We start from the raw sequence: 23,188 nt of genomic DNA, 5'->3' as shown, positions 1-23,188 counted from the left end.
TGCATTTTATCTTCTTCTTCTCTTTTTTTCTTTTGATCGATGAAAGTCTTAATACTTTGAGAATTCTTATGGATTCTTGGTAAAGACTAGATCGTTACCTATTTTCTTTTCGTGCGGTATTGCTTTCGGAGAATGATCTACATATCATTTCTCTCGCATGCATTAGCACATAAAGTTTTGACCGGCCTCGTTGTAGGGTGATTTCTACATAAATCACTTGGCGATCTGCTTAACATAGCGCAATATTTCGTGTCCCGAATAAAAAAGATCAAATATGGAAGAGAATTGTATGCGGTTGATTTAAGACTTATGGAGGTTTATCGTGTAGTCGCTATGATTTTATCAAGCTTCTGATAAATGTCCATTGAATTTAAATCCGAGAACATCCTTCACTCACCATCGATCTTCCTTACTAACTTTGATAACATACTTGACAAGTTTCAAGATGGTTATCTTTAACATCTAACAATTGACTTTAATTTCCGCAATTTATTATACCGCTCTTTATATTTCTCGCTTTATCGCTTTATTTTATCATTTCATCATATTTACATTCCGCTATTTTTTTCTTTGTCCATTTGGACGTTTATATTCCGCTATTTTCTCTTTGTCCACTTGGACATATGTTTATGTTTCCGCTATTTTCTCTTTGTCCACTTGGACCATACTTTATTTTTATGCTAAAACACTAATAAACAACAAAAATCTAAGAAAACACTTAAGGCTCTCTTTTGGACTATTGGTTACTATCCCTAGCATTTTGGAGATTCGGACTTATGGACTTAGTACCTCTGGACCCTTATGATATTATTACTCTGTTGTTATTCTGTCTGTCTGGCATTGGATTGTTGTCTGTTTGTACATGCAGGTATTTCCTTGAAATCCCTTGATGGTTAATTCCAAGGCATTGATATAAGGATTTTACCCGAAAACAGCTGTTACTCTGCCCGATTTCCATCAGAATTTTAATGTGCTTAATGCAAAGTGGTGCTAAGATAATAAATTCATCTGGATCCCCAAGTGATAATGTTGGTTTAGTATTGATATTCCAAAGGATGGGAAATCTACCTTGACTCATAATGTCAAGTCTTGGCTTCTTATTTCGGTTAGATCGTTCTTTTCCTTAGCTTTTATTTCACGCAATAGGATAGCCTCTTCATCTCCTCCCCTTCTTTAATTTTCAAAATCTTCTCCCTTTTTCCAAAATATTCTTATGTTTGCAATCTTTTTTTTAAACCTTTTCTTTTAAAATATCTTTTGCCCTTGGTGGCTTTTCTTCAAAAGTTTAGACACTATTAATCGTCGAAACGAGTGGTTATACCCCACGATTTTGAAATTGATTGATATAATGAGATCTTTTCCGCGTGAGAGAGCTAGTGGCATACTCATTGATTTTATCCGAGTTGGAGCCCTTCTTTCATTTGCGATGCAAAGAACTCATTTGATCTCATGCTCAAGAACAATGGCTGAGTATTTCTCTCCGACGACGATAAAGTGTTTATTCGTTTTTAAAACGTTTTCCCCTTTTAAGCGGAACTACATTAGCTCTAACTTCTCCATTGCACCGAGGAGGTATGTAGGCACAAGACTTAACGTCTTGCCGAGCTTATTTTAAAAATAAAACAAACTCGTTTTTTAGCACACACGACACAGATTTTCAAAAAGGTTCCTGTGGAGTACCACAGTTATGAGGGGTGCTTAAACCCTTTCCCTAGTATAAACAACACCCGTACCTAAGATCTCTTCTTTTTGTTTTAAAAAACAAACTTTGGGTTTTATTCGTTCTTTTCCCTTTTTCTTTGGAAACAATAAAGCGCGGTGGCGACTTTCACTGAAATATTGAGTCGAGTCAATTCCATGGCAACGATCTTAGATTTTCCCCGCTACAGCAGGGTTTAGGTTTAGGGTTTGGTTTAGGATTTAGGTTTTCCTTTTTTTATTAAATATTTAAATTTTTATTTATTTATTTATGCATCTGCAATTTATTCATTCATTTACCGCAACTTCCTTCATTTACGTTCAATTTAATTAAATATTTTTATATTTGTTATTTTATTGTATTCTGTCGGGATATTATAAATTGCGTTAAACCTAAGCGTGAGAATTATAATTAAGACCAGAGGGGAACTACATCGCCTACAAGTCTTGTTATAATTCCACTCAGAGTGGGTTAAGTATTCGGAAAGGTCTGATACGAGGCTCGACCTTGTTGAGGGCTGGACTGGGTATTTAGCTGATCTCTCTGGGAACCAACCCCTAAAATTCGAACCTCATGGACCAATGAGTTGTTCCAAAATCCAAAGAGATAAAAAGTCTCGGCGGCTACGAACGATCCCATGAAACCTTCTAGAACATTCCTATGGGAAGGGTAGGCACCCTAAGCCGTTACGTCGAACCTATGAACCTAGGGCTTATGTGCTTACGTGCTTATTATATATGTGCAATTTATAAACTGCAAATGCCTTGCATCTTAATTTTTGCAGGTATTCCTACGCGTTCCCTGGCCTGCAGGGACTCTATTTCCAAGACCATGTCCTTCCCACGAAGGACACCTTCATTTATGCACGTTGATTGGCCTCTCGATGGCCATGAGACCTAGTGATTGTCTTGAACGGTCACCATGTGCTTACATCTACGCGTTCCCTAGCCTGTAGGGATTATGTTTCTAAAATCGCATCCTTCGTACGAAGGACATCTTTGTTAGCATACGTCAATTGGCCTCTCGATGGCCATGCGGCTTAGTGACTGTCTCGAACGGTCACCCCATGCTTACTCCTACGTACTCCCTAGCCTATAGGGATTTTCTTTTACATTCATGTGTTTTCACAATGACGCGTCCTTCCTCGAAGGACAACTTCATTGGCATGCGTTCGATTGGCCTCTCGATGGCTATGAGATCTAGTGGCTGTCCTGAACGGTCACTCCATGCTTGTTTCCGCCACCCTCTAACTTGTAGGGTTTGGATTTCCATCTATACATCTTTCATCCCTAGCCTGTAGGGATTTCACTTCATTCAATATCGTCCTTATATAGTTTGTGTTCCGCATAGAGAACCTCCCTACCAAGGACAACTTCATTGGTACACGTTGATCAGCCTCTCGATGGCCATGAGACTTGGTGACTGTCTTGAACGGTCACCAGCCGCTACCTTCTGCATACTCCCCAACCTAAGGGATTTCCATTGGCGTGTCATAACATCTATCTTGCAAGGATTTCACAAGGGTCTAATGTCGCCTCTAAGGCTATCCCTAGGATAAAACGTCACACGTCTGCATGGCATATAAGGGGTCATAACGTACAAAAAAAAGGAGTCTCTCGCAGACCCACGCATTCGCATTTTCATGCAGTCATACATTTCCATCTACATTTGCATTTCTATCCACACCTACCGCACTAGCCGATTTCCCGAAGAAAATAAAAGGATCATAAACTATGGAGAAAGGAGGATAAATCATTGGGAATGAGTTTGAAAAAAAGGGATGTCTTTCACCGCGCCAGCCGCATGTCCACGCCTTGTCGTAATAGGATTATAAATACAACAGGGGTTATCGTCGGGCAAGGATTAGTTCAACAAAGAAGTTCCCTCATAGATACACTCAAGGGGTATCTAGCCATAAAGGGGTTCGTCTTAGAACATATCAAATTTACAAGGACGCTCTACGATAACCTGGGGGCAAGGATTTGTCCGACTGGGGCAAAATCCTGAACAAAGATGCATAAATACGATGGAGAGAAGGTGACGTGTGTTAACTCTACACCAAGGGGAAAAAGGGTCATAGATTCTCTCTATCAATCTACAAACTCTGGAGGTTACGAACGGTGTGACACTATCCTTAGGAAAAGCAAAAGAGGTTCAGTCAAAGGAAACTCATGAAGTTCCGATACGACGAAAACCCACCGCTAAGAATTTGTTCCCTACAGGTTTGACGTGCCCAAGGAAACTTCGAGGTTACCCTTTACTTTTCTACAAGTCTAAGAACTAAGGAGTAAAACAAAGTCAACGGATTTACAAAGGAGATTGTCCCTAGGATCAATAGCTTTTGCTATGCTCAGAATATCAACCCCTACGATCGCTAAGTGTTACTCAGGATAAAAGTTGTACCTTCGGATTAGCAATTCTAATGGGATGACCATGCATGTTTTGGAGTCAATTCATTCGCTCACTTTCCAATCGCGCACTTCTATTCTATTTCCAATTTCAAATTCAGGGTTATTAACAAACTTAAGGGAGAATGACGAATACAAATAACTAAGTCCAGCTAAACATATGCTTTCAAGGTAAGACCGAGCCGAGGATGTACAGGCATTGTTTCAAATCCCAAACAGTGGAGATATAAGGATGTTAATCCCTCGTCACCCCCTCGAGCCAGGAGTTGGAATTTGTTTCTACTTTTCAAATAAACCTTGATTTTAACCAGGGGCAGGGTAGATTTCGATTAATTCAATGGTGTATTTTGGTTGTTAAGAGAATTAGTCAATTCAAGCAAGGATTCAAGCAAAGAGCAAAGCAAAGGTTCAAGCATATCTTCTTCCTCGCGTTCATCCAAGAATGAGGGAGCAATGGAGATAACATTCACAACAAACTTCTTCCTCATCGAGGACGTATCAAAGTCGAAGCTTACAAATCAAATCAACATGGCAGTCACGGTATTCAAAATCCAAGGATAAAAAAGAGCATAAAAAAAGGGAGAAAAGCGCCCGCTAAGTCAAAACAGAAAATTCCATAAAAGAAAACAAAAATGACTTAGGCAAAAATTAGGGCATCCCGATGGATCAGATTCAAAGGAATTGGTTCATGCAAAAATAAGGGATAAAAAACAAAGGCAAAACAACGAAGGACAATCTCGTGACTGCTAACTCGTCGGAGCTTCTCATCAATGCTTGAATCTCTACATTTTTCATCAGTGCTTGGATCTCTACTAAGGCTTCTGCTCAACATCGAAACCGAAGTGATTCTCTTGCAAACAAAGCACATCCATTGGATTAAGCGAATTTTCAGGATCTGGAGAACATCAAGGAGAAAGGGGTGGGATAAATAAAATTTTGAGCCTTATATCCATTGTTTCTTAAAACATGAACCAGGCCAAGTTACAACATTTAAAAGTCCTAATTGAGGCAAGGTTAACTATGAAAGCATATCAAGCAGGATTTTGTTATACTGACTCCTGAAGTTTGTTAAAACTATTTCCAACCGCTACGCTTTTTCAAGCATTCATTTCTAATCATCCAGTCCTAATTCATAACGGACTTCGATTTCAAAACTTGCATACGCATCGTATTGGAGTTACTTCTCAAAGGGTACAACGCCATCTACGAACACACACTTAGCATCAAGGAGATCTCAAAATGGGTTCATCAAAGGCGATCATTTCTAATAAAGACTCTGGAATGGGGGGAATCACATCTAGAGGGTTCTCCTAAACAGGGGCAAAATTTCAAAGATCATCGGGGCATGCAATCAAACATCCTATTAACTAGGGGAACTCTTCCTAAAGACCAATCGACCTAGGTCACATCTCGAAGCAGTCTCAATCGGGGTATGTCAAACATGGGAAGAATTCAAATTCAAAAGGGTAGCACGCTATGGATAACCCTCCATATCCTAGGGATCAAGGGCATACCCTTCAATCTAAACGTCAAAGCATATGACAAGGTTATTTCTCAGAGCGCTTCCCTCATGTCTGGGAGATCACAAGCATCTTTTTCTACTAAACATTGGAGCATTGGATATCAAATCCATAAGGTGAACAATTCAAAAGTTTAAAGGCGTGAAGAACCTCAAAGGTTAAAGGCGTGGAGTAATTCAAAAGCCCAAACCGGGGCAATACGCACAGCAAAAGGAAAAGGCGTCTTCATACTTTACAACCTCGAATCAATCTTCCTCCTAACTACGATCCTCAGAGTTCAAACAAAACAGGTATTGGGAAATCGCGCTAGCATCCAACAACCTTACAATATTAGCAAACTATATACGCCTTGGTTATCAACAACCTATCATTGGGGCATCATGCAAATACATATAAATCATGCATTACATACATTGGTTGATGCATTACACCATACCTTTCAGGTAGTCTTCTTTAAGACAAATCTTACGACCCTTTATAAAGAACCTTTCTAGGTAGTCTTCTCTAAGACAATCATTGTCATTTCCAAGAACCTTTTTCGGTAGTCTTTTTCAAGACATTCTACGAACCTTTTCAGGTAGCCTTCTCTAAGACAGTCATCGTCATCTCCAAGAACCTTTTAAGGTAGTCTTCTTTAAGACAGTCCTTTTCTAATAACTTTTCTAAGTAGTCTTCTCTAAGACAATCATCGTTATTTCCAAGAACCTTTTTAGGTAGTCTTCTTCAGGACATTCTTTTTCTAAGTACCTTTTTAGGTAGCCTTCTTTAAATCAATTTGTCATCCTTTTCAGGAACCTCTTCAGGTGGTCTTCTTTAAGACATTATACGAACCTTTTGGGTGGTCTTTTCTAAGACATTCACTGTCCTCTCCAAGAACCTCTTTAGGTAGTCTTTGTAAAACATTTTCAGCCTTTCCAGGTGGTCTTCTTCAAGACAAATTTCTGTCTATTCTAAGAACCTTTCCAGGTAGTCTTCTTTAAGACAAATTTCGATCCATTCTAAGAACCTCTTCAGGTAGTCTTCTTCAAGACAAATTTTCATATCCATTCCAGAAACCTTTTCAGGTAGTCTTATAGAAGACATTACTTCGTTCCACTCGCTACATCAATCAACATATACATAAGCATAAGCATTACCCGCATACATAAACATTGCCAAGCCGGCATAAGCATAGCCGTGGTGTAGGTGCAAATATGGTTTAAATAGGTGCAATAAGGAGATAAAATCTTGGGATTGACGTCAGCATCAGCATACATACATACGCATTAGCATATGCATATCATATAGTGCATTCACATACTTCAAAAGACTTCTGACCCTCGAGTCGCCAGTTTCTAACCCTCGTGTTGTGATAAGTGTGTTTTCCGACCCTCGAGTCATGATTTTCCAACCCTCGTGTTGTGATTGGGGTGTTTTTCGACCCTCGAGTCGTGAATGTCCGACCCTCGAGTCGTGAGTTTCTAAACATACCGTTTCCTTTCCGACCCTTGAGTCGTGAATATTTGACATGCTATTTTCTCCGACCCTCGAGTCATGAGTCTCCAAACAGGTGAATCTTTTTCATGCAGGTACACTTGTCAGAACCATGGCAGGCAATTCCTTTGATACGGGTAAGTTTGCTAGAACTATAGCAAATGATCTCCTCTTATGCAGGTATGCTTGTTAGAACCATAGCAGGTAATTCCTTTAGTGCAGGTAAGTTTGCTAGAACTAATGCAAATAATTCCTATTGGTGCAGGTAAACTTGTCCGAACCAGGGCAAATAATTCCTATTGGTGCAGGTAAACTTGTCCGAACCAGGGCAAGTGACTCCTAATGGTGTAGGTGAAATTTGTCCGAACCAGGGCAAATGATCCAAATGGTGTAGGAGAAATTTGTCCGAACCAGGGCAAACGATCCAAATGGTGCAGGTGAGTTTGCGATAACCCTCGCAAATGATCCTATTGGTGCAGGTGAGTTTGCGATAACCCTCGCAAATGATCCTAATGGTGCAGGTGAGTTTGCGATAACCCTCGCAAATGACCCTAATGGTGCAGGTGAGTTTGCGATAACCCTCGCAAATGATCCTATTGGTGCAGGTGAGTTTGCTATAACCCTAGCAAATTATCCTAATGGTGCAGGTGAGCTTGTTAGAATCATAACAAGTGACCCCTCTTACAAGTCCTCGCTATGTAGGACTCAGGCTTTAGCAGGACGATTCTTTTCTCTCACACTCGAGCAAAAGGGTTCTACAACCAGATTTTCAAAGGTCTCTTCAATTGGGTTTATCACGTGAGTCCCTCGGCAGTGATATTCTCCAAAACATCATCAATAACAAACAAAGGTTTTATTTTTTCTTTTTCAGAATTACTAACATACTTCAACTAACAATCATGCATCATTCAACTAACATACCTCATTCATACATTATGCATATACATACATGGCTCTCATTTGTTTTGAGAAGCTCACTACATCAGGCATCGCATGCATCATAACATTGCATAAAATTCAGGTTGCCTTTTTAGGCCGCACTACAATCAAAGTAAGTGGTTCCTTTCGAAAGCATCTGCTTCACATCCTGAGAAATGGTATTTACCTTGGGTGGCATCTGTAAGCCCATCTCCTCCAAAATTTCTTCCCAACAAGGCAAATTTCAGGGAATTTTAGTGTTCAATCATCTTCTACCTTTAGATCACGATAGGCAGACGTGCCTATCTGACTCTTCAAGTTTAAAAAAGATTGAACAGGGGCAGCTGTCATACCCCAAAATTTGCCCGACTAAATCCGCTTCTTTTAATTCATCAAGGGCCGAAATTAAGAGTCATGGGGTTTGACATTCCTATTGTCAAACCCACCCTCTTATAAAATACCCTGAGTTAAAATGGGGATTAAGGGTAGAAGGTGCCCGGGTCCAATCATCCGGCCCATCTATTCTATATATGGGTTTTTATCCATCCTTATAATTATTCGCATAATTTATTATTTACCTCTTGATTATGGTTAGGTATCAGTGTTCGGTTTAATTTATTTTTCAAGCTTATATTAGGGTATTATTTAGGGTTTTTTATTATTAAATTTAAATAGGTTAGAATATTATTAGGATTTTGATTTTTTAACATTATTAGGAGTAGTAGTATTATTTTCATTATCTAATTAAATTAGTTGATTGGTTAGCTAGGAATAATAAGTCAATAATATTGGGTTAATGGGGATTGGACAGTAGATCCATTGGGTATAGAAAACTTTGACCTAATACACTAGTATAAATGGGTTTATTTTATACACACTCAGGGGGGAGGACGGCTAGACCCTTTTTTTTTATTTTATCAAACCAATTCATTGTATAGATCCCACACATAAAACCATAGAAAAGGGGGTGCTTCCTCACGTGATTCTCTCTGGGAACAGCACAAGCCAACAAAAGAAAAAACAACAATCCTATCCCTACACATACAAAACTCAGAATTCGGTAACCATGAAAGCCGTGAGCATCCGTAACTAAAAAAAGCTGTGAGCCACCACTTATGCTCCCATTGCAAAGCCGCACCAATAACCCCCCAAGACCGACCCCGATTCAATTACAGTGGCAGCGCAAAGATCGAAAGCGGCGTCGGATTTGAACCAAATCACATCTTCAAACAACACTGCAAATTGAATCATGTTTTGTTTTTGATTTTTTTGTGGCGTGTGCGGATTTCGAAGGAGCTCCGGTGCTATGGCCATGGTTGTTGACTGTTGGTAAAAGTCATTACCAAGAACGATGGGTAAACGAAGAAGAAGAACAGTCCTCGCGCGTAATTATTTTTTCTTTTAATTTCCATGTTACCTATATCATTCGTTGTCTGCGTATTAGTAACAATTGAAGCATGCGTCTGAGTTGGTAAAGAAGATGGCATACGAAGCTAGGGGCGCTTCTTCGATCCTTTGTCCCTGCATATATTTTGATGAATTAATCCACTTGCAGATCCTGGACAATACCCCAACGCAGGACCATCATACGTCCTCACCTACATGCCACATGATCTCACTACCATCCGGATCTAACGCGCCCAAAATTGAGGGTTCACCATGAACACCCAGAAGCTGCCACACAGGATCACATCCCAGGTTTTATTTAATTTTTTTATTTATTTTATTAGTTAAATAGTTAGGTTAAATATTGATTAATAGTATTTAATTTAATTAATTTATAAAATTAGGATTAGAATAATAAAACTAGGATTAGGGTTAGGATTATAATTTCTCTCGATTTATTCAATTGTCTCGACTATTCGATTTAATTGTTTTAATTAATTTAATTACTTTAAATCACAAAAATCCTAGAAAGGTGTATGCATTAGGGTTGGCCCGATCCCATTGCCCATTTAGGCAAAAATATTATTAATTTAATTAATCCTTCGATTAATTCTCTCCTCGACCCGACTAAAGCTATTAGTCGCATTAGACGAGAGATAAAAGAATAAAACATAAAAATATACAAAATTTAAAACACATCGAATTTGCTGCCCGCGCCGATCAATCTATCGATCTGAGTAACCAGCAATGCCCCATAATCCGTTAGCTATACTGACCAAATATATTGGTCATCGCATCTAACGGTGCCATATCAAATCAGGGTTGTACGCCCAAACCTTCAAAACACACTAAACCACGACACTACGGATTTTTATCCTAGGCAATTCAAAATGCCTTTCAGATCAAATTCAAACTACGATAGGCCATTCAAAAAGCCTTCAAACACTTTCATAATCAATTCAAAGGCGTACAACCCTGTGCCCGAACTACGTTGACTCTGATTCTCCCTAAGGAGATACGTAGGCACTTGGATAACCAAGGCGAGTCCCCCTCCCTAAAATCTCAATTTTCCCCCTATTCAATTCCTTAGCTATTAACCTTAACTTTTAGCCATAAAACTTGACCCTTAGATTCAAAGCCAATAGGAAAGGGTTGAGGGTGCCTAACACCTTCCCTCGACCTGATTATAATAACTTACCCCGAATCTCTTAACTGCGTAGGGTTTCCTATTCGCCCTTCGGAATAGGTGGCGACTCTAAAAGCTTAATTTTTAGGGCAGGTTGCTACAGACGTGCATTCTTACTACAAGCATGGGGATGGTGGAGAATACCAAGACTAGCCCCTGATAACCCGCACATATTCATCTTCCCGTACGCGTCAAGGTAAGTTAATGACGTTATTTAATTTCATATATTTATTCTATTATTAATTGTAACTAATTAGATTTCTATTTTTTGATCTATTTAGGTTTAATGCAACTGGATTGGATTACAGCAAAACGCCCAAAAACAAAATAATTTTTTATCGCCAACCTTTGGATTGACTTCGACCACAAGATGTATTACCACTAAACTTTCCATTATCTAACTATATTTGTAAAATAAATCATCTTCTCTAATTTGTAATATATTATTTTTTACTTTGTAGTTTATTTGGAGACCATACCTGGAATTGGCCCATGAATTCGAGAAAGAAGAGACAGCTGTTTGGACGGCAAAATCTCCTATCATACGGTTCACCACTGTGGAGATGCACCAGAGTGACCGTGTGAAACTCCAATTCGGAATGCATCAAAATATCCCCGACCCCCCTGAGTGTTTGGAACCTTGGCATCTGCAAAAGGTCAGCCAACAGTGGTACATAGCAAATTGGAAGTCATTCGCTAAAGACTTCCATAAAATATGGGCCCGTCGTTCCAACACTATCCTACATTTCCCTATGGCGCCGACCGAAATGAAACCAACATCTGAATATGTCAACTGGTACTGATTGGTTACAAATCCTGAAATATTTATGTCTGACCATTTCTATTTGGAAGACCCGCGAGCACAACAACCGTATTTCCAACAACAACAACCCCAAATTTTCCAACAGCAACAACCACAAAATTTCGAACAACAACAACCACAATATTTCCAACACCAACAACATTATTACCAACAACAACAACAACCAAATTACCAACAACAAGCAATATACCAATAATAACCAATGTACCACCAACAACAACATCAACAACAATTCCAACACTACCAACAACAACAATAATTCCAAACTCAACCCCACCACCAATGCTTCCAAGACACCAATGTGGCGGGCTCTTCCAGATCACCACCACTTACCCCCAACACAGGTATACATGAAGAATACTAGTCATACAACTCATTCAACCAACAAACATCACAGTATCCCAACCAACCATTGGACTTCAACACACCACCACAACCATTGTATTTTAACCAACCCGCTTCGACCACCAACTACCAGAGACCAAACCTTGAGGTCGCATCCACCAGGATCCATTTTGTCCCACCAAGACAAAGCTTTGAAGGCGCCGCGGGCACCCGTCTTTCCTATAGTGGGAATTCTAAAGGTCAAGGTCGGCTAACAGATTTTGTAGACCCGGATTGCATTGAAGGGTCATCGACCCAAACACAACAGGAACCAAATAGAGGGGGGCGTCGTAGGAATAGGGGAGCACTACCAACTCGTGAGCCATCTAAACGAGTTATTAGACCTCCACCGTGGGGATCGTACTAGGGGCACCCGCACTAGGTCCTCCACAATTTGATTGTAGACCCTATTATGATTAATGTAATTTTAGTTTTTTTATTACAATAAAATTGGAGTTTCTTTTAGTTATATTATTTGTCTACATAAAGAATTTAAGTAAAGAAAAATAATGTCCAAAATAATTAAACTTAATACTTAAAATAATTTAACTTAATAAAAATGAAAAAAAAATATGCTAGTAATTAAATTAAATACTTAAAATAAATTAACATAATAAAAATGAAAAATTAAATATAGTGTTGTCGCCAGCTCCAGTGGCGACTTGCTACACAACCAAGGAGTTGTCGCCAGGCCTAGTGGCGACTTGGCCCAAGAATAAGTGTTGTCGCCACCCCCCGTGGCATCTATGTGCATTTTTTGAATTTTTTTGGTCATTTATGTAATTATTTTGAAAAGTTGGTTATTTCATAAATTTTTTTTGAAAATTATGGTTATTGAAAAAAAATCACACTATGAAACACAAAACTTTGTTGATGAACATCTCTAATTTCACGATTCAGCAGCAACTCCACTTTACTTCAACGGCTATCATGCAATAAATTCCACCTAAAGATAGGGGTGGAAAAACGGGCCGCCCGCTCTGACTTAAGTCCGCCAAAAAGCGAGCGGGGCGGGCAAGCCCATCAAGTAAAATTGGTATAAAAATCATGCCCGTCTTGCCAAGGTGGCGGGCTTGCCCGCCTATTTTTTTATTTATTTTTATTTCATTTTTTAAATAAATTAATAGTCTTTTTTTACCTTTCAATTAAATTTTTTCACATGTTTTTTAGAACAATTCTTTATAAAGTATCTTTTAAACAAATTTTACCTAAAAAAAATATTGCATATATTTACAAATAAATGTATAAAATAAAACCATCAAGAATTTTGATTACTAGAACTAACTAAAACATGATGGACTTAAGGCGAGACGAGCTTAACGAATAGGTGAGGCGGGCTTTAGCGGATGAGGAGCTTTGGCGGGCAGCGGGTTTTGGCGGGGCGGACTTTGGTGGGCGGCGGACCCAAAATCCCAACCCACCCGCCATTTTTGGCGGGTGCGCCGGCCGGCCTGACAAATCACCGCCTGTTCTAAACTACTAGAAATATTGTTTTTATTACATGCGGAATCAAATCTACAAGAATACCTGCAAATTTAGCTGTCGTTTGCAATACATGGTTTCTTGTGGATTTAGAATGTTTAGTAAATTCTACATGAGTTTCTACAGTTTCTTATGTGGTTTATTCATACTAAAATTAGGGTAATCCTAACTTGTGCCCTAGGGGCACATGTTAAAAAAACCATAAATGAAAAAGTTGTATTGAAAAAAACAAACAAAAACATTAAATATAAGTTTTTAAAGAAAAAATACACAATTTCTAAGTAATTTTTTCTATATCTAAATCTTAACTTGTGCCCCAAGGGCAAAAGTTAGCATTACCCTTTAAATTATCATACATTTATTTGCATATATTTGCGGGAAGTTTTGCATAAAATATTTCATCATGAATTACGGTGTGTGAAATCCCCAGGAAAAAATATTTGCGCTGCAAATTTACCAATAGATATTGCTACATATTATATATATATATATATATATATATATATATATATATATATATATATATATATATATATATATATATATATATATATATATATATATATATATATATATATATATATATATATATATATATATATATATACACGTTTGCTCCTTTTTTCACTGTTGTTTTTCCATATCATTAATCTCAGTTTCTGTCGAGAATTCGAAAAACATATGTTTCCTGATTTATTTTTTACGTGGTATATTTATGCTGTAGAATGGGAATAAATTTTGGTACAAAATGAACAGAACCACTCAACTGAAGAAACTCATGATTCATTCAAGTGATCTTATCACTATGAACCTTGTATCATTGATATTCAGCTATGAAGGGAAGCTGATATGCCGAGAGGACACTCCAAATAAGGTTTGTGTTTGCCAATATTTGTTTCAAATTTCATTACTTGAAATGCTATGTGTAACACCCCATTCTACCCAGCGAATATTATTAAAATCAAGAGTTACAAATTTTCAACATATAATTAGGGAGCTACATTCACTTCTAAAAAACAACAGCATTTAATCGCATGTAAAACAGATACATAACACTTCAAAGATAAAACAACTTTCAAAAGTAAGCAGCTGAATCACAAATTTCAACTTTATGACATAGCTTCTTTGTCCAACCGAAACAAATTCAAAACAACAAAGTAATTAATAAAATCAACTTAAAATTCAACAACTGAAGAAATAATAATAACAAAGCAACAAGCATTCATCCCCTTGAGTGTTGTTACGTATCAGAGCGACGACACCGACTCGAACTAATGAAGGTAGACAACCTTCATTCTGGATTACCTGCATGTAGGAGTGAGATATCTTACAATATAAAGGAACATATGATAATAAATATAGGAACATGGTTCAAGCATAATTCACCACTTCATTACACATCAGCATCGTTAAACAACCAAATCATCATCACACTGTCGTTATGAAAATGCAATACAAGTGACACTGTGCAAATGCATGTGATACCATCAAGGCATAAGCCCCCGACTTAGAATTGCCAATTAATAGAGGCATCAACAAGGCATAAGCCTTTAACTTTAAACTTTTGCCAATCCATGCCAACTTACAGAGCATAAGCCCCAAACTTTTATGCTATGTATGCGGCAACACAATGCAACATCATAAAATGCAACGACAACAACCACACATCAACGAGGCATAACCTCCATCTCAATCGCCAATAATTACTGGCAGCAACATCAACTTCATCATTGTATTCATTCACAATTTATAATAACACCATTTTGGTGACATCATCACATAACAACATTCATACTTCGCATTTTCACAAAAATACCGGAAAAAGACAATTTCGGGAATAATTTCAAAAGATTATCAAATTTATTTTATTGGATAGAAAAATAATTTTAGCTTCTCAGAAGTTCAAACGGCGCGTCAAACAGACACCCGAGTCAAATCTTGTATTTATTTTTTAATTAATTAAAATTTTGTGATTGGTTGAGTGTAAGAGAATTTTTTATGTTCGTGTCTACCTAAGAATTTTCCATAGTAATAAAGTTGGGTATAGTTACAATTAGGCCGTTTGTGAAAGTCTTTCGCAACCAACCTTGGTTTATAGCTTAGGACAATTGTTGTTGAATTAAACATGAACTAGAGTAACTTCGTGTGGGCCTCAAAAAGGCTGGCCCACCAATTATCTAGTCCGTAGGTGACATGAAAGAGACTTGGATGTGATACGGAGGGATCAGGTGGCGAACACATGATCTCCTCGTCTAGTACAGTACTTATCGACCATGGGTCACTGGAGAACACGTCAAGGCACATATTGACGAGTAAAGTAACTGAAGTCTCACAAACCATAGGATTTAATTGTACTCATCCCCACTATTCGGTCAAAGCTAAGGGATGTGTGGCCGAGTTGATAGGGACTTGAATCAGTCACCCTGTAGCAATTGACTGACCAAGGAACCAAATCTATAAATACCCCCAGCCTTATAGTTGAGTCATTCATTCACTTTTTTACAAATCGGAACTAAAGAGGCCCTCTTGTACATCTTATTGCAGACATTTGATCATTGGTTGGGGTGGCATTTTAGGACACTAATGGTCAAATTTGTATACTATATCGATCATCGTCGTGATTTAAGTAAAAAGATAAGTACATGATACAGGCGGCTGGAATGGGCTATGCATATGCATCCACATTCAGTGGACCCCATAACCAAACTATTTTAAAAGTAGGGACTAAAACTACGTGCATAATAATTTTGTAGGGACTAAAATATGTTATTTGCTTTTATAGGGACCAAAAATAAAATTTGATATTATATGGGGACCAAAAACATATCTAACCCTAAAAAATATATAAGTTAAGAAGAAAAAAATGATTCAAATTATTATTGTCATATAAATATTAATTTAATTTAGAAGGTAGTAGTGTTTTGTCAAATGTATAGAGAAATTATGTTAATTGAATTAAATATCACCTTAAAAAAAAGTAGAGATATCCCAAGAATCATACTATATATGGATATATAGTAAATATATAATAGTGGTGAATAATTTTATTTGATTTAGGAACATGTACAATAGTATTTTGTCCAAATTCTGCTCATTGCCATTGTAATACGGTGAACTGACTTTTTAGAAATGTCGCGGTAAGCAAGGGTCGCCACCGACTTTTATTTTATCCAAATTATAGAAAGTCTAAAAGAACAGGAAAAACCTTTTAAAAGAAATTTTGAGTTTGGGGGGTAATTTATACAAAGGGAAGGTGTAAGGCACCCTTTGCATCCATGGTTTTCCATGGGCTCTTAATTGCTTAGCTCACTTTTTGTTTGAAAATGTTTGTAGTGAATAAAGAAAAAGATTTGAAATAAGGACTTTAGCTTGTAAATAAGCGTAGCCTTTTTGAAGGTTTTTGATAAAGTGTAAGAAAAAGATTTTAAACCAGAGCAAGCAATTAGGAGGTAATTACCCTTATTAAAAAGGTTCTTTTAGCCTTTCAGGGCTATCCATACCATAGGAGGGTAGGAAGTCCTTTTATTTGGAGGTTGAAGGGTCGTCGAAGGTATCGTCCGCCATAAGACTGTCCCTTGCCATAGAGAGGGCAGGTAGTCTAAGGGAAGGAAAAAAATAGTCATCATTAGGCAATCAAAAGGACACCTCAGCAATAATCGAAAGGGACTATCACATCATCGTAGGCAACTTTGAGGGACGAGATCATATAACCGAACCGAAGGCAGCATCATTGGGACTTATGATATTTTTGTGATCTTTTTGTGATGTGAATGAACTGAGGGCAACATTTGCTGAGGCGTCCTCGTGTCCGAGGGACTTGACTATTCTGCACTGAAAAGGCAGCAAGGCAACAGGCAACAAGCAACAAGCAACAGAAGGGGTTACCATAAAAGGTGTGTGGGTGCACAATCACGTGATTCAATTCAGATAATATTATCTTATAAATTAGTTATTCTAAATTCAGTCCGAGGTTGCACTCCCTAAAATTACTAACCACGCAGTCATAATAACAATTTAAGTGCCTTCAAGGCCAAACAATACAACCAGGAGAAGTTACAAAATAAGCCATGGGGAGGGGGAAAAAGCAATAATATAACCTCATAAAACAAATGGGTTAAACACAAGTAATAATTAAAGAAGAATCGAGTTTAGGGTTACCGAAGGTTTGAGCTTTGATCGGTTGGTTAACCCTGAAAATTGGCAAAGGAAGAATAAACAAAAGGGGTGAGTGTAGGAGTAATTCATTGACGGTTTGAAGCAAACCCTATTTTAGGCAAAATAAAAATGATATTAAATTAAATTAAATAAAATCAGAAACTTAGCTTTTCGATTTGGCGCGATGCGTGGTCGGAGGATCTTGAGGTAACCCTGAAAAGTTGCACAAAGAAAAGAAATTTTTAGTGCATTATAGTTCCACAAACCCTAGTTGACAAAATTAAAACCCTAATTGAACGAAATAAGTTTAATATTAATAGTTATGATTCAGTACATCAAGTAAATAATTATTGATTGAAAGTATTAAAAAAAAGAATTGAATAATAGATAAAGAAATAAATATTGATAGAATTGTAAAAAATCAAATTTCCGATAAAAAATAAATAAATAAAATAAACAATAATATGAAAATATAAATTTTAGTAAATAACTAAAAGATTTTACAAAAATAAATATTTAATAAGCAAAAGGAAAAAAAAGAAAATAAAATAATAAAAGACTAGGTAATTAAAAATAAAAAATAAAAACTTAGCTTTTATTCAGTGTGGGAGATTCATGATGGACCATGGTAAGGCAGCGTTTTGGTCCTTTTGATCTGGTTTGAAGGAGATCCAATGGTTGGTGAGGGAAGGCGCATGGTAGACTCTCGCTGGCCTGAACGTATCTGATCAGTAGTAATATCATAACAAATAAACAAAATATATGTGTCCTAAGTAGGACTCGAACACACGCCTTAGCACACGAAGGACATAGTACACGCTTCTGCACCACTAGACCACTTTAACTTCGCTATTAAATAACATCACGCAACTAATATGAAAGAATCAACAAAATGGATTTTAAATGAAACGCGCGCAGCCCCCATCTTCTTCTTCGTTTGAATTTTCTAAGAACATAGAACCTTTAGCCCACGGTTTCATATCGTGGCCATAGGTCTCCCCTTCTCCAACCTGCAAATCACCATCAAATAATGCAAAAGAATAACCCAGATTAAGTAAAAGACATATTCTGAACACGATAAGGCTATTATTTTTGGACAATTTTGCCTCTACTCAGAATCCCCAATCAGAAGCTCACAAGACCTAGCCATGGTGAATTCTGGATTCAGCAATGAAACTTAAATTAAAGCATCCAGATACGTTGTAAACATGAAGGTAAACACAAATACACAAGTAAATCACGTTTATAGTTTGTGAAGTTGCGAAATTGAAAATAAAAAGTCACGCAAACCGTGAGTGCGTGGGACGTGATTCTGGATGCTATAGGCTTGGGAATTGATCTGAATCGCTTCAATACCTCCCAAGGATTGCGTTTTGATGATCAAAAGCTCTTGAATCTTCCTGCAACTGCAAAACCGATTTTGAATTTCTTAGAGAAATTTGAAGCTTTTGAGTGAGTTCCTCTGGCCACTAATCCTTGTAATTTCATCCCCTGATCTTCTGTGCTTGCTCAGTATATATAATAGGAGCAATTAGGTCAACAAAACTTGTATCAATCTTCATGGAATCATAGATTGAATTTGATTGAAATTTGATTCTTATTCTTTCCAAAATTGGCCAAATTTGCATATTCTCTCACCAATCTCCATCCCCACGAATTTGGCTCAGAAAATCTGATATTTAGATGATTGGGAATGATTAGAAATTAACATTAAATCATATCTTTCATATTTTCTTGATATATTTGATTTAAACTATATTTTTTTAATGAATAAAAATTCAATAAAAATATAATAAAATCACAAAGGGTGTGGGAAAGGGTTTGGAGCTTCTTAGTAACTTCATGACCAAGTTTGGATTATAAAAGAATAGGCCCATTTGCCAAAATATTGATTTTAACCCTTATTTGCTTCGCATTTTTCATTCAAAATCGACCAACTTTGACAAGGCATATCTCTCTCAATTTTTAAGATATGGAGGAGTTTTAGGACTTTTTGGAAACCTCAAGATGTCCTCTACACGATACTTTGGAAGCTCTTTTCCATTTGAAGAATTTATCTTGTTGATATGGGCTTTGACAAAAAACTGCTTTTGGTTGACTTTCAAAAAGGACCTATAATCTTTTAATCCATATCTCTCAAATGAAGCATTTTTAGACTTGGCATGTGAGAGACAAAGTTGTATAGAATTCAATTTTCTTCAAATTGAGCTTTGGATGAGAAATTTCTGATGTTCCATGTTAAAGTTATGGCTGGTCAAAGTTTAGTTGACTTTCTCCTATGAAACCCCTAATTTAGAAACTCTTGAATTTGTTGATTTCTGAACTTTTCTTGATGAATCATGATCAATCCTTGATCAAATGATGAATGATACTTCAAAAGGTTGTTGACAAAAAATCAAGAGTTTTGACTGTACTTTGACCATAGTTGACTTTTAGGTCAAACCAGTCGACTGTTGACTTTCTGAGCAGTTGACTGGGCAATCCTTGGAATTGAAGCTTGAATTTTGTCATTGAGATAGTTTGAAGCATCATAGGCCATATGAAATCCTTTGGGGACCTTGATTCATTGATTTTCTTCAGAGAAATCAACACCCTAGTTCCTTGAGCCATTGTTTAGGAGGGTGTGTCTTTGAGCATTGCACTTTGGTATGAGCTTTGATCGGTTGGTTAACCCTGAAAATTGGCAAAGGAAGAATAAACAAAAGGGGTGAATGTAGGAGTAATTCATTGACGGTTTGAAGCAAACCCTATTTTAGGCAAAATAAAAATGATATTAAATTAAATTAAATAAAATTAGAAACTTAGCTTTTCGATTTGGCGCGATGCGTGGTCGGAGGATCTTGAGGTAACCCTGAAAAGTTGCACAAAGAAAAGAAATTTTTAGTGCATTATAGTTCCACAAACCCTAGTTGACAAAATTAAAACCCTAATTGAACGAAATAAGTTTAATATTAATAGTTATGATTCAGTACATCAAGTAAATAATTATTGATTGAAAGTATTAAAAAAAAGAATTGAATAATAGATAAAGAAATAAATATTGATAGAATTGTAAAAAATCAAATTTCCGATAAAAAATAAATAAATAAAATAAACAATAATATGAAAATATAAATTTTAGTAAATAACTAAAAGATTTTACAAAAATAAATATTTAATAAGCAAAAGGAAAAAAAAGAAAATAAAATAATAAAAGACTAGGTAATTAAAAATAAAAAATAAAAACTTAGCTTTTATTCAGTGTGGGAGATTCATGATGGACCATGGTAAGGCAGCGTTTTGGTCCTTTTGATCTGGTTTGAAGGAGATCCAATGGTTGGTGAGGGAAGGCGCATGGTAGACTCTCGCTGGCCTGAACGTATCTGATCAGTAGTAATATCATAACAAATAAACAAAATATATGTGTCCTAAGTAGAACTCGAACACATGCCTTAGCACACGAAGGACATAGTACACGCTTCTGCACCACTAGACCACTTTAACTTCGCTATTAAATAACATCACGCAACTAATATGAAAGAATCAACAAAATGGATTTTAAATGAAACGCGCGCAGCCCCCATCTTCTTCTTCGTTTGAATTTTCTAAGAACATAGAACCTTTAGACCACGGTTTCATATCGTGGCCATAGGTCTCCCCTTCTCCAACCTGCAAATCACCATCAAATAATGCAAAAGAATAACCCAGATTAAGTAAAAGACATATTCTGAACACGATAAGGCTATTATTTTTGGACAATTTTGCCTCTACTCAGAATCCCCAATCAGAAGCTCACAAGACCTAGCCATGGTGAATTCTGGATTCAGCAATGAAACTTAAATTAAAGCATCCAGATACGTTGTAAACATGAAGGTAAACACAAATACACAAGTAAATCACGTTTATAGTTTGTGAAGTTGCGAAATTGAAAATAAAAAAAGTCACGCAAACCGTGAGTGCGTGGGACGTGATTCTGGATGCTATAGGCTTGGGAATTGATCTGAATCGCTTCAATACCTCCCAAGGATTGCGTTTTGATGATCAAAAGCTCTTGAATCTTCCTGCAACTGCAAAACCGATTTTGAATTTCTTAGAGAAATTTGAAGCTTTTGAGTGAGTTCCTCTGGCCACTAATCCTTGTAATTTCATCCCCTGATCTTCTGTGCTTGCTCAGTATATATAATAGGAGCAATTAGGTCAACAAAACTTGTATCAATCTTCATGGAATCATAGATTGAATTTGATTGAAATTTGATTCTTATTCTTTCTAAAATTGGCCAAATTTGCATATTCTCTCACCAATCTCCATCCCCACGAATTTGGCTCAGAAAATCTGATATTTAGATGATTGGGAATGATTAGAAATTAACATTAAATCATATCTTTCATATTTTCTTGATATATTTGATTTAAACTATATTTTTTTTAATGAATAAAAATTCAATAAAAATATAATAAAATCACAAAGGGTGTGGGAAAGGGTTTGGAGCTTCTTAGTAACTTCATGACCAAGTTTGGATTATAAAAGAATAGGCCCATTTGCAAAAATATTGATTTTAACCCTTATTTGCTTCGCATTTTTCATTCAAAATCGACCAACTTTGACAAGGCATATCTCTCTCAATTTTTAAGATATGGAGGAGTTTTAGGACTTTTTGGAAACCTCAAGATGTCCTCTACAAGATACTTTGGAAGCTCTTTTCCATTTGAAGAATTTATCTTGTTGATATGGGCTTTGACAAAAAACTGCTTTTGGTTGACTTTCAAAAAGGACCTATAATCTTTTAGTCCATATCTCTCAAATGAAGCATTTTTAGACTTGGCATGTGAGAGACAAAGTTGTATAGAATTCAATTTCCTTCAAATTGAGCTTTGGATGAGAAATTTCTGATGTTCCATGTTAAAGTTATGGCTGGTCAAAGTTTAGTTGACTTTCTCCTATGAAAACCCTAATTTAGAAACTCTTGAATTTGTTGATTTCTGAACTTTTCTTGATGAATCATGATCAATCCTTGATCAAATGATGAATGATACTTCAAAAGGTTGTTGACAAAAAATCAAGAGTTTTGACTGTACTTTGACCATAGTTGACTTTTAGGTCAAACCAGTCGACTGTTGACTTTCTGAGCAGTTGACTGGGCAATCCTTGGAATTGAAGCTTGAATTTTGTCATTGAGATAGTTTGAAGCATCATAGGCCATATGAAATCCTTTGGGGACCTTGATTCATTGATTTTCTTCAGAGAAATCAACACCCTAGTTCCTTGAGCCATTGTTTAGGAGGGTGTGTCTTTGAGCATTGCACTTTGGTATGAGCTTGAATAAGAGAAATGGGATGGGCAAATTTTGGGGTATGACAGCCATCTCTACCCCTCTTTTATTATAAGCATTCTTGTAATATTTTTCATATATTATAAATAAAAAGATCAATAAATTTGATAGAATTATTTTTCAAAAATATCATTTATATATTAATATGTGTAACTTTTAATTTGCATATTCCTAATATCAAGTTAAAATATAACATAAAACATTAGGCTGTCTTGACCCGTCAGACATGCATGTTTTGCTTGCATATTACGTAGGGCATATGTTTGATGATTTTATTCGAGTGAATTGATTAATTTATTCAGCTTTCTTATAAATATTTAATTTATAATAAAATATATTTAATTAAATTTATGCAATTCAAATGAATAGTATAAATTCAAAATAAAAACTATTTAATGTTGTATTAAATAAATGATTCGTGCAATGCAAATGAATACTATAAATT

This window comes from Vicia villosa, linkage group LG3 (assembly GCF_029867415.1).
Source record: "Vicia villosa cultivar HV-30 ecotype Madison, WI linkage group LG3, Vvil1.0, whole genome shotgun sequence".
NCBI classification, from domain to species: domain Eukaryota; kingdom Viridiplantae; phylum Streptophyta; class Magnoliopsida; order Fabales; family Fabaceae; genus Vicia; species Vicia villosa.
The sequence above is the reverse complement of the archived record's forward strand: the minus strand, read 5'-3'. Positions refer to the sequence as shown.